The 17,706-nt window shown below is 28.8% G+C and overlaps 1 protein-coding gene across 11 annotated transcripts in view; it reads left to right on the top strand.

The window, feature by feature from the left end:
* The window catches only part of LOC129920663 (plasma membrane calcium-transporting ATPase 3), a 147,318-nt gene that overhangs the window by 59,883 nt on the left and 69,729 nt on the right, over positions 1-17,706 (top strand). For 2 of the 11 annotated variants that reach the window (XM_056002115.1, XM_056002114.1), the window contains exons 1-2: positions 1,706-2,254; positions 9,138-9,349. The exons of 2 other annotated variants lie outside the window; for them this stretch is intronic. The gene's annotated coding sequence lies outside the window, so the exon portion shown is untranslated. Of the gene's footprint in view, positions 1-1,705; positions 2,255-9,137; positions 9,350-17,706 lie in introns of those variants that run through there. 7 more of the 11 variants (XM_056002116.1, XM_056002113.1, XM_056002117.1 and 4 more) reach the window with 5 other exon arrangements.

Raw genomic sequence — 17,706 nt, 5'->3', positions numbered from 1 at the left:
TAAAATATGCATAGGTACCAAAGCAAAGTTGCTTGGTTTTGTTGTAAATTTGATGTCCAAATAATAAAACGTGTAAATGTACCATTGAGATTTCTTTCGTTTTTTTTTTTTTTTTTTCTTCAATTTCTTAGTAAATTTTGTTTTCTTGAAAAAATGCTCAAGTTTTGTATATCCTCCTATCATGTTCTTATATTCTCTTTGCAAAATGTTGCTATTTGTTTCAATTTAAAGAGATTGCAACTGCACTGCACATGTCCATAGTTGAATACTTTATTGCATTCTCATTCTTATGCTCACTAGAAGGTTTTACACTCAAAATGATGAGTTCGAGTGTTGCCAACTTGGTTGGATTTCTTTTTTTTTGTGTAAAAGATATTGAAACATAATATTTAATGTGTTAAAAACTTTAACACCTATGTTCGTTATGTTATGTTTTATTTTTCATATAATTGTGAGTCACTCTTCTCACCGAAGTAAGTATTACATAACAAATGGGTGTGTTTTTTTTTTATTTTAAGCCCAAAACTATAATAATAATATACATTTAGACAAAAAATATTAATTAAACTTCCAAAAATTACGTTAACTTTCTGATGATGGTAATTTTGTTATTTATGAGAAAAAAGTTTTGTTTTTTTTTTTTTTGTATTCGTCAATGCTTACGTAATGAAAGTTTTAAGTGTTTGACAAAAAAAAAAAAAAGCCAAAAAAGGATTGTCACCATATTATGAGGCACAAGTATGTCATCATGACATAATCTTCTTTGTTCCTTATGGATTGCAATATCTAGAGCAAGTCCCTTAAGGCACATAAATGTATATATCAGAAAGATATAAGGGAAGGAGCATTAGCTAACGTCATTAAGTTCATCATCTTTACAACACTAAGAGATTGAAAATAAAAAAAAAAAAAAAAAATGAAGAGCTGTTTTTAGAACTGTCTGCAAAAGAAATTGGCGTAGGGAAAATTATGACAGAAAACATAGCAAAAAAAAAGGAAAAAACAAAACATGGAAAGGCCTCGTTTTGTTCTCCATTAAATAAAATGTTCCAACAGCATGTCATCCTGTTCAAAGTTGTCTCACAAAAAAACTTTTCTAGGCTTTTATTTAAAAAAAAAAACTTGTCTTGAATCTTCAAAAAAAAAATTCAAGCTCAAAATAGGGCACTTTTTTACTTCATTCAAATAAAAAATTAGCATATCACAAAAACTGTAATAAGTACTCCCATAAATTTCTATTAGCTACTTTTTCATAATTTTAAAATTATTAAATCACTATAGTACATAAATAACGAAAGTGATCAATACTCAAACTCAACTCAAAACTTTGAGTTATAGGAAAATAATTTTGGAAGACATACAACTCCTATTTTCATCCATAACTCAAAATTGAGTCAAATAACACAAAAAAAAAGACTCAGACGATGACGATTACGGCGAGTGAAAATTGTATTTCTCTCCTTAAGTGATTAACTTCATCCAACCCGAAATCTATCCCACCTCCTCACTTTTCATCTTCGGTGGCGGCCGCCCACATTCCAACATATCATAGACCCAGAGAGGGCTATCACTATACAGATTATATTTTATATTGAGAGAAAGAGAACATAATGGAATAAGCCTTTGAAACTTTGGAACTTTGTAAAAGAGAAAATAGCTATAAAAAAAATAAAACTCAATTCGAGTTCAGTCTTCAGTCAGAGGCAGGCAGTAGTTTTTTGTTTGGTGTTGGATTGGATTTTTATGTGTGTATGTTTGTGCCGGGCGCGCGGCACGATATTGCGATTGCGATTATTTTAACTCAACGGACTACGGAGACGGACACACATAATCAATTTCAAGGTGTGAATTCGCTCAAAAAGTTATTTCAAACACGAAAAATAGTTTGGCAGCAATAGTGTGTTGGCGCGGTTATGCGGTACGCATAGCGAGTGTTTCCTCTTCAAATTTATTGTTTTTGTTTTCAAACCCAATATACCTACAACGAGAACGAGTAAAAAGCAGATCCAAAAACGAACAAGAAGTGTGTTCTGTGTTTTAGTAGTGCTGCTGCTGTGCTGTTTAGACAGAGTGAAAGTGCTGCTCGCGCTCGCTGCTGCCCTGTGTCGCCTCTGTGCTAACTAAACCAAATAGCTTATGGCTATGTTCTTGCGTTAAGCTTAAATACTCGTTAGCTTAGAGTCCAACAGTTGAACAAAATCGTACAAATATTTCCAAACTTCTGGTATATACGGGTTACGAGCGGTACTAAACGGTAAAAAACGGTCGTTGATTGTTTTTTTAAGTTTTTTTTTTTTTTTTCTCCGTGGGAAGATACGGATATAGCAAACAAAAAAACTTACATTTTTTTTTTTCTAAACAAAAAAAAAAAAAAACTAGAAACAAAAAAAAAAAACGCCAAATATCTTGATACAACAACAAAAAAGTTTAAAAAAAAAATATACACGTTGTGATATTTTTAATTCCCCTCTGTTTTTACAGTTATTTCTATTTTTTTTTTTTTTTTTTTTTTTTTTTTTTATTTATGTTTATTATTTGAAATTCAAATTCTTGCTAAGCTTGTTGTAGCGATGCGCGATTGTCTTGCATGTGTGCGCTTTTTCTGCGCTCCGTCACTGTTTTAGTTTTCTTTAGACCCTAATTGGACCTACGAAGACAATGAGTTCGGGAGATTGCAAAAATTTTATATTAAAAAAAAAAATAAAAAAATTTATAACAAACCACCCGTCTGTCTTTCAAGTTTCTTATTAATCTACGATAATTTTGCTGCCAATGCCCCATATCAATTTCGTCTCAAGAATATCACAAAAATATTTTTAGAATAAAGCCGTTTTTGTGTGATACTCTTATTCAAATAAAAATAACATGGTTGATAACAAAATATAAGAATTATGATAACGAGAGTGGAATTTTAACATGTTTTTTTTTTTTGCATTTGAATATATGTACCTACTTGTATCGCACATAGAACCGGTATAAAGTTGAAGTTTATAATAAAATTGTTGAACCAATAAATTACAGTGGAATTTATTAGTTAAAATAAGTCTAATTTTCAAAATAAAAAAAAAAAAAAAAATTGGCAAGTGATTAATTACAATTGTTAGTTTTATTACTTTCTGTCAGTAACCTACATGTCGGATGTTCTAAAAACATGTTTGATAAAATTACCCAAAATATATATCTTGAGAAAACTTAATTTGAATCAAATGAAAATTACAGAATTCATAGGTCCTCCGGCAAACAAATAAACCAACTCGATTATCCTATCCTACATTTTAACTAAATTTTTTGTAACATTTGACTTTTTTTCAATATGTACTAAAAAATAAAACGTCAAAATGTGTTGTTCTGGAAAGTTCCAAAAAGAAAAGTACAGCGTTTTTCAGTTCAAGTGATGTTTTTTTCTGTTCTGAACTGTTTTTACTTTGCTGTTCATTGATGCTATATATGTTGAATAATTTTAGAAGATGAATTTTCTCTTTTATTTATCAACAAAATTTAGAACATATTCATGAGAATAATTGTCAAATGTGTTTGTTGCTGTTGTTGTTTGATTTCTGTTCTGACGTTTCTCACGAAACTTTTCTGTTCGAATATAACTATTCCCTCGTTCAACAGAGCTAAAATTGTGTACGTTTTTCTCTTTTTGCTTAAAAATCAATGGCCTGACTAGGCTACATAAAAACTCCTCTTGACTATTCACAGAGTTTTCAATTAAACTGAACAATTTGTAATTAAAGTGTTACCGCTAGCAAAAGTGAATTGATTTTCCTCATGATTATCATAAAAACTAATAAAATTTATGAAAAATTTTGTCAATTTTTAGTACTCAAGCACACCCCAAATTTCGAAAAAAAAAACACTGCAAAATTTCATATCTAGATTATGAATAAATTTCTCTGCTCTGTTTTGTTAAACAGTCAAATCAAGACCTACAAACAACAGCAAAAAAAGAAACAAGGTTAACAAATACATTTGGCCGTTTTAAATTTGTCATAAATCAAACTCACAAAAATGTACTTTACAAATCTTATCCAAAAATAACAGTTATTAAATCTGTCAAAGTCAAAAGTGACACTTATTACTTTGTTAAAATTGACAAAGTTTGCAAAGAACAATTTTGCTCCAATAAAACTTTACAGAAAAATTTGTTGCATTTATAAAGCTTTATAGAAGTAAAATTCTAAGTCGGTTTCCTAGATTTATCAAAGACGAGCCTTAATCTTATTCAATTTTCTGATATGTGTATTTATATTCACAAATAACTTCCAACTGTCAAAAGAAAGTATTTTTATTTACATAGTTCCGTTTCGTACTTGCTTTTGAAGAGGCCAAGCCCTCAGGGATTTTTCTTTTTATTGGACGCACCTATTATGCTAGAAGAAATCTAATTAATGACGCATTTAAAGAAGCAATCGAAGGTTTTGTAAAGTTGCTGTTAGACAGGGATTTCCACCTACTACTTATTTTTTTTTCAATTTTAAACGCCTACAAAAATTGATTTTTCTTGGTTCTTAATTATAAAAATAAAAATAAAAAAAAAAAGATCTTATAGATCTCATCTACAAATTTTCTGCTTTCAATCAGAAAGTGTTTTTTTCTTCACGTCAAATTATTCGTTTCTTTTTCACCTTTTTTTCTTAATTGACACTACAAATTTATGGTTCATTATATTTTGTGTGAAACAAAAAAAAAAAAAATAAGTTTATGAGGCGATGTCTATCTTGAAAATTTGCCAAGCAAGAATTACTGATAAGAGAGAACCCATAATTAGTGTGTGAAAAATATAATAATAAATATGACAATATTTTTTTACTTTCATATCACAACTAGACACAAATAAATGTCTCTCATGCGTTTATTTAATTTAAAGACAGAAAAATTAAAAAAAAAACAACCCTTGTGATATATTCCTTGTTTCAACTTTGTATATAGCAACAAACTACTGCTGATGATCAGAGTTTAGTTTCCTGTATCATTTGAGAGGAGTTTTTGTAGAGCTAACAGATTGTTGAATTATCACAACAATTTTCTTCCCGCAACACCCCATAATATTTGTGTAAGTAGAAGTAGGTACATCAAATGCTTTAATATTGTTTACCATCGACGATGACCACGACCGTCGCGTCGTGCGTCGTGCGTCGTCCGTCGGTCGTCGGTCGTCGTCATCATTTAGAGAAATGTATTTACGCTAGCATCGATATTTTTTTTTTTTAATTATTGTGCGACTTTTGCATTCATTTCGCTTTGTCGCCCCCGCTCACCCCGTGTCACCCTACAAAAAAAAAAAAAAAAACTCCTTTATTTTGAATATGAGCTCATATATTCAATTTCATCTAGATAGATTTCATCATAGTTGACTTATTTAAACCTGATTCATGCTTAAATTTAACAAATTGTGAGTCATTTTAAAAGGCCTTCCGATGAATGAATGTTACAAGATGTATTTTCTTCATTCATAACTTAATTCAATGAATTTCAATTAAATTAATTTACTAATTGATTCATAATCTTAAATATACATTAATTCATTGGTAATAGCATTTTCATAGATGGAGTTTTTTTTGACATAAGAACTTAAAACATTGGGCGTATTAATAAACCTAATCGTTTTTAATCTTTAGTTTAACTAAGTCTTAACTCCTATTTTCCCTGGCAACAACTTAAAATTTAAGCTCTGTGTCGGAAGATATTCAACAGAAGCCTTGTTTTTGTTTATAACTCAGTACCTAAAATTTTGCTCTAGAAACAACAAGAAATGATTGCTAAGAATAAACAAAAGTTTTTTATTTGTTGGTTTAAAGAGACAATTTTGTTTTTAAACTTATACATTTTGTAGTCTCTAAAATAAAGGATTATTAATAAAAATAATAGTATGCAGCATTAAATGTTTACTCAGTTAAATACTGAGTACAAATAAAACACGGCTAAAATTCAATACTAATGACAACTTGTAAAATATTAATTTGAGCGGCCATTTTAAAACTTAGATACGCTTTTTTTTTGTCTGCTTTGTCAGAAACGTAATGACTAAAAAGTCCGATTTTGATTCAAAGATTGGTTAGCTGTCAAAACAAAATCTTCTAATTAAATAAATTTACTCGAAAGATAGTTAAGAAAAATTTCCCCAAGTCGTTAAGTGTATGGTATAAAAAGAGAAGAAAAGAAAAAAAGATGGCTTCCTAAGTTTTTGACAGCTGCCCCATTGAAATTGTTGTTGTTAACAAATTTGTCTTGGAAATTGTTGTTGCTTTTGACTTTGCCAGATTTAACGTCAAAAACTTATTACCTACTCCATTTTGTAAAATGGCGACACTAATGATCATACCTTGTCTTCTTATACCATGGTTTAAGTGGTCTATCTAGATTTCTAGTTCCTTATGTTGTCTGGACGTGTCCAATTTCCATTTGACACGTAGACATAAAGTCTGTTTGTTTTTTTGTTTTTATTGCCTGTCGTTAAATAAATTCTGTTTGTTTCATTTGTCAGTTGTGTTTCTTTTTTTCACTCAAAGCGTTCCAATTTTGAATGTTGTGTTTTTGATAGGTTAATAAAGGAGATGTGGCAAAATTATATGGGACTTGGGCAATGAGACTAGTCTCAAAATGATCCTGGAGGTAAGTATATTAAATCTATGATTTTTTTTTTTTTTTCAAATCGTAAGTCAGGGTCTTGAGATACAAGGCTCCAAAGTTCGTACTGATAACCCTTATTTGTCCCTTTTATATGCAATTATCATGAGAACTACAAAAGGCATATTGATGTTTTTGATGTCAAGTGAAAGTACTAGTGAAGTTACTAACGTTTTAAACAATATAAAATACATATTATACAAAACAAAGAAACGGCGAAAAAATAAAGAAAAGTAGAATGTTAATTTAAAAAAAATCGATTCACGTTCGAAATTAATGGCATTTATTTTTAAATTAAATATGCTTGCAATCGACATGTGTTGTGTCGTTATAAAACTGTTTTAATTTTTCTAGACAATCTTCTAAACCCCATTCTAAAAAATTAAAACAGTTTTATAACTACACCAGCGTGTCGATTGCAAGCATATTTAAATTGAAAATAAATAAATATTTTTAACAAAAATCGATTTTTTTTTAAATAAAATTTTACTTTTCTTTAGTTGTTCGACGTTTCTTTGTTTTGTGTAATATGTATTTTATATTGTTTAAAATTGTTTGTAGTTCTCATGATATTTGCATATAAAAGGGACAAGTAAGGATTGTCAGAACGAACTTTGGACCCTTGTATCTCAAGACCCTCACTTACGATTTAAAAAAAAAAAATTATAAATTTAATATACTAACCTCCAGATTCATTTTGAGACTAGTCTTATTAATGTACGCTCATGGCCCAAAAACGCCCCATCTCGTTTGTTGATAATTAAAAAGTCAATGTTCGAAGAAGAAGAAACTTCTAACTCAAATAATCACATCATTTTTCACAAAAATATGATATAAGATGACTAAATTCTGTGAAAATAAGTTGAAAATAGAATAAAACGATGCTGTTTCTGTAGAACAAGCTAAACTTGCGTTGGTTTGAAAAATTGCAATTCCATTTATTTTTCTTGTGATAAATTTGTCTTCATTTCAACAAAAATAAAACAAAACTATATTGTATAAATATTGTTTGTCATAGAGTTTCTAGTTACGGTATTGATTCCAAACTTATTTATGTTGACAAATACACGTGCAAGTAGTACCTACATTTGCAATTTCATATTATTAAACTTGGACATCTTATTAATAACTACAAACAAAAAAGTGCATGCCTTTCGACTTTTAGTAAAAGTTTGAATTTAAGGCAACCAATCGCATGTGTAGCTTACAAAATGGTCTGTCAAGCCCTTCTTTCGAATATTAAGAAGAGCTTATTGTACCTCCATTGTTGGAACGCTTAATGAATAAATATTTTGTTTTACAATTTCTCTTTCTCTTTGATTAATTTAAAATTTTTGATTTATGTAAATTTTATTATAGCTGTCAGGTCAGTATATAATTCTGACAGATGGGTATTTTCTGATGGCTGCTTAAATGGAACCAAAAATCTCAGCTGTCAGTCATGTTCATGTGATTAGCGGAATTTTCTGAGACAAACAATTTTCTGAGACAAACAGATTTTTTGTTGGTGTGGTGACATTTTGTCAAATCAGCGCTATCACAAAATATAGTGTTGCCAAGTTTAAGTCTCTTAAAATTGTCACAATGTCTCTTCTTAATCAACGCTGCCTTATGCCTTATGTCTTAAAATTAAAAAATAAAACATTTTGACATGCAATTATTTTGTATTCTTTGCATAGACTTACATTAAATGTGTGTTTTTTTTTATTTAATTTATAAATTATAAAAAAAAGAATCAATCTACAAGAAGAAATCCAATCAGCACTCGTCGAATATTCATTATATGCGTGTGGATATATCTTCTTCGCGTCGCATTGGACGCCTGTGCGTGATGCTCAAAATAGATCAGAACATTAGAAAAAAAACCTCAATTCGAAATATGTTGTATTTTCGAATTTCGAAAACTCTAATATTGAAAAAAAAAAAAAAAAATGTAAAAATGTTATATCAGAGCAAAACAAAGGCACATTTATATTTTTCTTGTCCCTCGTTCTTTTGTTCTCTAATATTCGCGCTTATTCATTCCTTTTCTTGACTTCTGTCTGCTTTTTAAAATTTTGGTTTTTCTGCTTTTATTTTCACAGCACACACACTTTAATGTTTCTACATTCATTCATTTCTTCCCTTAAACAATAAAGAAAAAAAACAAAAAAAAAAAACAAACCATAAAACAGATAAAAAATCTATAAAACAAAAAATTTCTAGTTTGCGATATTTTTGAAATGTGTTCTCTAAGTCAAGACAAAAAAATTTAGTATTATTTATCTTATATCGAATATATTTTTTTGTATATATCTTATTTTCCCATAAAATATGTAGATATTCACTACCTTTATAAGCTGTCAAATGAGATTTATAATGTCTGGCGTTTATTTCTTGTTTCTTGATTTTTTTTTTGAGCTTCAATCAAAAAGTGAAATGCAAAGTTTAAGTTAAAAAAAAAGGAAAAATAAAGTGCACTTATTTAATTTTTTTTCTTATATTTTTTTCATTGAAAAAAAAAGATCAGTTGTGTACTCTGGTATCTCTAAATTGAAAAAAAAGTACAAATGAAAAATTAAATTATATATAAAAATTAATGCATATATAGTGGAAACAAATATTGTGTGAAAAAAATCAAAAGAGTGAGTTGTGGGGAGAGGAAGGAGAAAAATAGAAGTGTCCTACAACTAGGACATCCTTGATTAATACAAATTACTTTTTTCTGTACTAAGAGGTGAGTTTGTGTGAAATTTTTAAAAATAGATATTTGCTTTTTTTTTGTTTAACTTATTTAGAAAGGAGAATTGGTGAATTTGTATAGTCGCAAATGTATCTATATATTTGCTTGGTTGTGTATGTAATTACGGTCTATGTTTTATATTCTTGAACAAAAAAAAAAAAAATAAAATGCAAAAATTATTTACCTTAGTAATTTTAATCATTTTAAAAGCATAAACACGGAATAGATAATTTCAATTTCCTCGAAAGCATTAAGACACGTTCATAGTCATCCGTGGTTCTTCTGGGAGAAAGTTTTGTGTTGGTAAATCTATCTTGTCAAGAAGTTATCATTCATTTCCTGACCGCCAGATACACCAGAATGTCTTTTCTTGCTTTTTTTTATTTCTTTTTTTGTTGGAGCAAGTTTTGAATATCTTTTAAAAATAAATTCAAAAACTCTCAAAATCTCCTTCTTTACTGTTTCTACGATGCTTCGCAACTTAAACTGCATAATGTTTTTTTTTTCTTGTACTTCCCTTTATGGGATGATTTAAACCGGGTGCCTTATTTGCAAACTTGAAAAACATTCATGTGTGCTATTTTCAAAGAAGTTTGATAGTAAACTTTTCTTGTGTTTTTAGGTTAATTTTTGTTAGTTTTTGGGAACTATTTCACAGTTTTTTTCCATAAAGCTTTACAGATGCTATTGTTGCTTCTGTAAAGCATTATGGAAACAAAATTGCTATAAGGGATTAAATACTTAGGTATTTATTGAAAATCTGATTTTTGCACTTAAATTTCCAAAATCGAATGCAGTGTAATCGCAATCACAATCGAAATTGGAAATCAAAGGGAATTGTTTTTGGGCTGTGTCTTTCGATCAAATTTGTTTTTCCGAAATCAGTCCTTTTTTCTTTGAGTGTCTTGGAAATTTGTTCAGAACAGAAAACAACAACAAAAAGATTTCACAGTTATTACCAATCGGTTCTGACTCAAAAAAACGAGAACAGAAAATCCTCTTCTAAAATGTGCCATTAAACAGTGTCAATGAAAAGCAAACTAGAATAGTACAGAACAAAAAATCCTCAATGAACAGCTTTAGAACTACGTCGCATCGTTGAACACACATTTAAAGTTTTTTCTTCATCAAAAGTAGTGCTTCCAAAGTGTTCATTTTGTTAACTTCACTTGATGTTTGCTGATTTAATGAAATTAATGCGTCCTACATCAAATTATGAGATTATAATTCTTCAAAAATTATACTTTTTTGGCGCATTATACACGTGTAAACTTTACATTTGATAGCCATTTGGAAACTATAATTTAGGTTTTATTTGCTATGTAAATTTCCATTTGAGTTTTAGACATTAGATCTGTTTGATTTTGTTTTTCTTTCCCGGTAATAAATAAAACCATTCGGTTCCATTTGTCAGTGTTGTCAGATGGTTGGTATGAAAACCAAAAAATTAAATACAAAAATTATATTCCTTGAAGAAAAGTACTTAAATTGGGAAAGCAGGACATTTTTTCATATCAAAATATTGACATAACTCCTGCTTCCATTTTTGTGCAAATTAAAATTAACATAATTTGTCATCTTGTTTGACGTTATCAATTTAACATGCGGTTGATTATGGTATTTTTTGACTGCCGTTTCATATCATTTTTTTTTTTTTTTTTTCTGATTGACATTTTGAGTTGAAGTTTTGTTTTATACTCAACCAACTGTGATAAAAATTTATTTTTGACAAATCTGATCAAGTAGAAATGAGAGACATTGAGCTAAATTTTTGCTTACGTTTGCCATTTCGAAACACTTATTAACGATGTTTATCTACACCAAATTCAATTTGTTTATCTTTTTTATCAGTTTATAATAAAAATAATGTAAGTCTTAAATGTCAGTCAACACAGAACAAATTCTCTGAATGATGAATATTGTTGTCAAAAGAACTAAGATAAGAAAGAAAATGTTGATTTTTATGCCGACTTTAAGTGGGTTATTAATAAATACTTGTGATAATTTTTTTTTTTTTTTTTTTTTTTTCTTATTTACCTCACTACTTACAGTATTGTTTGGCAGTAATTTTTTTCAAAAAAAAAAATTTAATCAAGGTTCTTAAAATAGGTTGTATTAAGTTTAGTATAAGAAACTTTTTTTTTTTTTTTGATAGCTGTCAAATCAACTAAATTTTTATTTGATATAAGTTAACTTATAAATCATAAATTGACGTATTGTAATACATTTTACTGAATTATTTATTTAGACAGACAGGTACTTTACATTTAATGTACAAGTACCAAATAACCATGACTTATTTAAATGTCATGCTTTCTGACTTATCTATAAACGTATTATAGTAACTGTTTAAAGTTACTTAAATTTTTATTCATATGTAAAGATTTAAAAAAAAAGCATTTCAAGCACAAAAAAAAAATGAAGGTATTCATATATAAAAATAATAGGTTTCTCATTTAAGTTACTTTTAATAATCGATTTTTTGTGAACAAAAGGACTGCAATATTAATGATGTCTCAGAACTGGGTAACTATGGTTTTCACTCGTTCAGTGTTCAGATGATTTTTTTTTTTGTTGTGAATTCCAATAAAGCTTGTTAAAAGTTTGACACCATCACACCAATATCAATAGTGTTCAATGTTCATTATATAATTTCCAAGAATTTTAATATGTTATTATTTTTTTATATTTCATGTCAAACTTCTTTTCCATAGAATTTCTCTCCTTTATTCCGCGCGTATCAATTTTTTCACCACCGCACCGCTTCTCTTTTATTATCCCTATATACTTCTTCGTGTTGTTCATGTCCATGTCCTACTTTTCTGTAAATTTTTGCATTTGTTTTCATTGTAACTGCAAAAAAAAAAAAGGATACCTATATAGACTTTGAAGGATTTTCCTACAAAAACTCAAAATATTGTTGAAATGATAACATCCCAGTCCAGCTGCCACTATCAAAATAAATGTTAAGTGAAACAGTTAATGTTTTGTGTCTACTGGAAATTGAGGTGGTACTAGTATAAATGGCCATGACCACTTCTATATAAATATAATAGAAGTTTAAATCAACTAACAATATACCTATATTTAGGTATGTATATATCACTTACAAACTTCAAGCTTTTTTACCTTGTTTCATTTGACATTTGCTTACCTACCTACCATTTGCAGGTGGCAAGAACTATGTTAGTTATTTTCTTTTTCCTAATAACTAAACAAACATCTTTAATTAACCTTACAACTTTGTATCTGTCAGTTTCATCAAAGTAATCGGCATGATAGATTCGGAAATTTCCTTTATTGTCTAACATCAAGTGGCCAAGTTGGCATTGCTCCAGCATTTGCAATAAGCAATTTTAAATCAATGAAAGTGAAACGAAAAAAAATATGATGAAAAATGATGAAAAATAAAAGTTTCTAATTAATATTTTTTATTAAGGCGGTGAAATTATCAATTATTTGTATAAATTTTAAATACACCTCTATGAGAATAGCGAAAAACAGAGTTAATAGTATTTTTAATCAATTATTTTATTAAAATTTTTATACAAAATTAGATAGTTGCCGAAAGTTGAAGCAAACAAAACTTCAATACTGTCTTCCAAAGACTTCTAAAGTGATATACAAATGTCAGAATTATCAAAGTTGATATAGTTTGTCGGTGAGATATTCAGATAATGTTAAACAGTGTGATGACACTACTAAATATTTTAAAACAATAAATATTAAATATTTGCTGTTCACACCATTTTTTAGTTTCAATTTATTTGTTTCGTTTTGTTTAAATTAACGTATTTAAACCGGTAATTTTAAACAAAAAAAAAAAATAATAAATAAACAAACAAGAGGAGCAACCATCAATTAGCATTTACACTATAGAATTTCTTTTCATTAACATTAATCTGTAAATGAAGACGTTTTTATTTCATACAATTTTCACCTATTCACCTAAAGCGCCATTAACAGGAAAAACTTTTAACCTTTAATTCTTTAAAACAAAAAAAAAAAAAAAAAAAAAAACAGTTTACAGTTAGCACAATATTGCCAATTTTCAATGTCTTTCTATCTCAGGTCAAAGACAGATTCAAGTTCGTTATTCATTAGAGACTGACACAATTATAAAAAATTGATGGAATTGTAAGATTTTAATGCATCGATTGTTGGGAAAATATTCATCAGTTTTAGTATTCATTTTTTTTTTATTCTCATATACCTATAGCTTTTTGAATAAGAAAATTAAAAATTAAATTTATTGTGTTCAATGCGTTAGGGTACCAACTTTGGTACAGTTTTTTTTTTTTCTGAAAGGGTTGTTTCCCCATTCTATAAAATTTGACAGATTTAATTTTTTTTAAGAAAGTACCCAAACAGATCGGTTAGGTGTTATCAACCAAAACCATTTCCATTTGACATGTAGACATTAGATCTGTTTGGTTGCTTTTTTGTTTGTTTGTTATTTTCCAGTGTTAAATAAATTCTAATTGTGTTCCATGTCAGTTGTGTTTTTTTTTTTGTCACTCAGATCATTGATAATAGGTGTGTTTTTTATTACCACCGGTCTTAACTGGACAAAAAAACGCAGTCAGGGCTAATCAATTTACATGTTAAATGCAACAACACTTTAATCCCTTGGGCTTAGTTGTTTAGCCCGGAGAATTCTCTGGGGTTAACTTTTTCAACAGATTTAAATCTGTGCTTCCAAATTAACTTGTTCGTAAATTGTTTAGAATTTGTTTAATAACATCAAAACTGATGTTCGGAATGACAATTATTATTTTAAATATTTATTTAATAGTTAGTTAAACTTTTTTATTTTCAAAAACACACAAGAAACCCCAAAAGCGAAAAATATGACAACTTTATATTTTTTGTGTCAGCTGATTTCGGAACATTTAGTATGCAGTGCTGCCAATTTTTCTCGCTAAGCCCCGAGGCGTTGTTTTTAACCAGTTAAGCCCGGTGGTAATAAAAAACACACCTAATATCAATGAAAAAGAAGTTTAACTTCTAACACACCTTTTATTTTGACATATTCTCTTTTTGCTTTAAAAATGAAGCAATTTATCAATGGTCACATTATTGAATTAAAGACAGAAAAAAAGAGAAAAAGAATAATATTTCACATTTTTAAAATCAAAATACCTATCATGTGAAAGATTTCCAATCAAAATTTTTCAAAAAATATTGGAAGTATACCTAATATTTTGCCCATATTTGTTATAATACATCCCACTATCATTACTACCCGGCTAAAATATGATGACATTGCTGATGAATTCCAGTTCAAAAACTACTCATACACATGCATTTGAAGAGGTAGACACAAATTTAATCTTAAATGCTCTGACGTCATGTGCTATTTACCCTTTCGTAGATATTATGTCAATCTTTACTATTAAGTCTCGAAGTTAGTCATTCATAGGTTTATGATCAAATCAACCCGGAGCAAAGCAAAGCGGCCGGCTTCTCACTCGCCTTGTTCGTTCGCTTAGAATTATACAATAATTTGTCGTTAGCTCGCATGTTGATGATGATTGTGTTCAGTTCAGGGCAACAGACACGTTAAAAAAAAAAATAATAAATGATACTGAAATTATTTTATGACATAGTCGAATAAGAATTATGTTTTGAATAATTATTATAACTTTTTTTTTTACTGTAAGTATTTTTTTTTTTTTAATTTATTTGCTTTGCGTTCAGTTCAGAGAGTGGACGAACGATGATGGTGATGATGATGATGATGATGATGAACAAAAATTTGCGCGGGTATTGTGGTGGTATGGTGTGGCTTCTGGTTGCTGGCTGCTAGCTGCTAGTTGTTGGCTGATGATGATGATGAAGAGGGGAGTAATAGTTAAAAATAAAATTTTCAGGTTGAGCTAAATGGAATTTAGCACACGTATATTTCGGTCTTTATGAGCTCTTTGAATCTTTTATATACAAAAAAAAAGAATTGAAAAGTGACAAGGTAACGCGCTTGTATAGACAACAATTTTCTTTATTTTTTTCTTTTAACACATTAATTGTGTCTCTCTTAGGAATAAAACAAAAATAAAAAAAAAAAAATGAAAAGGTAGGACTTATCCGGATAAAGTTTTGGTATCTAAAGTTACCTACAGTTTTGTTGTAGGTGTTTTATATTTTTTTTTTGGAAAACCTATGAAATCAATTATATTTAATTTTCTATTTTACCTGAATAGATTGGATGTACTTATTTATATTTAGGTATAATAGTTTTAAGTGCTACATATTTAGAGGCTTGGTCATTTAGTTGTAGCAATAGAAATTACGGGGTGTGTTTAAATCGAGTACAGTAGAAGTTCTAATATGAATTCTCATGCGATATCAAAATTGATTCTAATTAAAAGGGTGTTTAGAAAAAAATTAAGCTACAGGAATCGATACAATATTTTTTGTGTTAATGTAGTTACATTTTTATAAAGGTTTTATTTCATTTAGCCGAGCTTAAATTAGGCTGAAAATTTTAGCCGGAAGCTTAAAGAAAATCAAATTTTTGTTTCCAACTGTAGGTATCAAGGTTTATTAAAATTCACAGATATAATTTTGCAAATATGAAAAAGTTAAAAATATTTATTTAATTTAAGTCGACTGTTTAAAGTGAATTTGTTTGAAAGTTAATGACATCATTCATTACATCATTTTTGTAAATCGCATGTTGTATGTGCTTTCTTTCCATATTTTTAACGATATCGGTACAACTCAAGTAGAAAGAAGCGCCCATATAACACAAACCGAATAATGCCCCAGCTCCACCGCCACCTAAATCTAGATTAAGGGTGATCTATTGGTTTACTGAACGCACTCATTTTCTTTTTTGACAACTTATGAAAAACAAAATGTCAAAATGGTAAATTTTAATTATTTTGTCATTTTGTCAAGATTTCTCGCTAAATTGGAAATTTTTGCGTTAAATAAATTAAATAATGGTTTAAGGCAGTGAAAACTTCAGATTAAATACCTAGCTGAAAATACACAATAAGTACCTACGGTTTTTTCAGAAGTATTGAAATTCCAATCTGATATTTGTACAACTGTCAAAATAAATCTTCTTATAAATCATCTCATGCCGGAAGTGCGTTCTTTTATTCGTCGATGTTAACTATTGTTAACAGTAGTTAACTTTCATCGTTCCGAAATGAAACATCGTGACGTCACAACATCGTTCCTAAATCCAATGTTGAAGTGTCAAATAGTTACATTTTGTAACTTTTTCCAACTCAGCTTCTGGACTTGAGTTTCAATGTTAAAGCCTGGTACGCTGCTCGCGCTAAATTTTAGCTCCCATACAAATTATCGAAAATTTTTAGCCGAGATAAAATGGATCCCATACAAGTTATCGATAACTTGTATGGGAATTTTATCTCAGCTAAAATTTATCGCGAGCAGCGTACCAGGCTTAATCTGTCAAACACAACTAAGAAGAGAATTTTTTGTTTGTTTTCATATTTGAAATTATTTAATGCATATTTTTGTCTCAATTTGCTTAGAATTCAATTTAAAAGAATTATTTCAGTACCAAATTAATTCTTTCTTTTGTATTCATTCATAAAATTGATCTCAAAAAATTTTGTTTTGACAGATCAACAAAATGTAACATTAGTCGTTCCTAAATCAAAGTTGAAATTTTCTAACAAAATCTAACAAAAACAAATACAACGATTTTTTTGACACAACAACCAAAGTTAACTTTATTTAATAAAAGAACGGGCCACGGTGAAAGCACTATACTAGATCTGTTTGTTAACTTTTTGTATCAATCTGTTTAAAATCTGTCAAACTTAATACAAAACTTCTTTGAAAAAGAAAGAGTCTCAGATATCTACGACATTTTTGTAGATATCAAAAAAAGACAAACAGGAAATATCATTTATATTCATAACTGACGTTTGAATTCATAACTGATTTCTGAGCTCTTGAGAGGCCTTTGCTATACAATTAGCATTGTCAAACTAAAATTACTGTTGTAGGACATTTTTTCATTGCATTTAAAGAAAATTTGCTTAATTATTTAATATTTTGTTTTGCTTTGCCGAAGCATAGGTTAATGACATCAAGCTGAATTCAATACAAGTATAACCAAAAGACATTTATCATATCATTCTAAAAGAAATAACTCCTAAAATTGAATGGTCTCTCTTTGGTTCTTACAACATTGTACCTTGCCTAGTCGAATCGAATTAGTTAAACATCCCACGTGCGTTGATGTCAATTTATTTTTTTGTACAAAGAACTCGCAGTTCGCACTTACATGAGTTGGTTAGTTTATCTTTTTTCCAATTTCATGATTCCACATACCACATTGAATGTTTATAACACATATATGTATGGTA

The sequence above is a fragment of the Episyrphus balteatus genome, chromosome X, assembly GCF_945859705.1.
Source record: "Episyrphus balteatus chromosome X, idEpiBalt1.1, whole genome shotgun sequence".
NCBI classification, from domain to species: domain Eukaryota; kingdom Metazoa; phylum Arthropoda; class Insecta; order Diptera; family Syrphidae; genus Episyrphus; species Episyrphus balteatus.
Note: the sequence above shows the minus strand (reverse complement) of the source record. Positions and strands in the feature narration are given on the sequence as shown.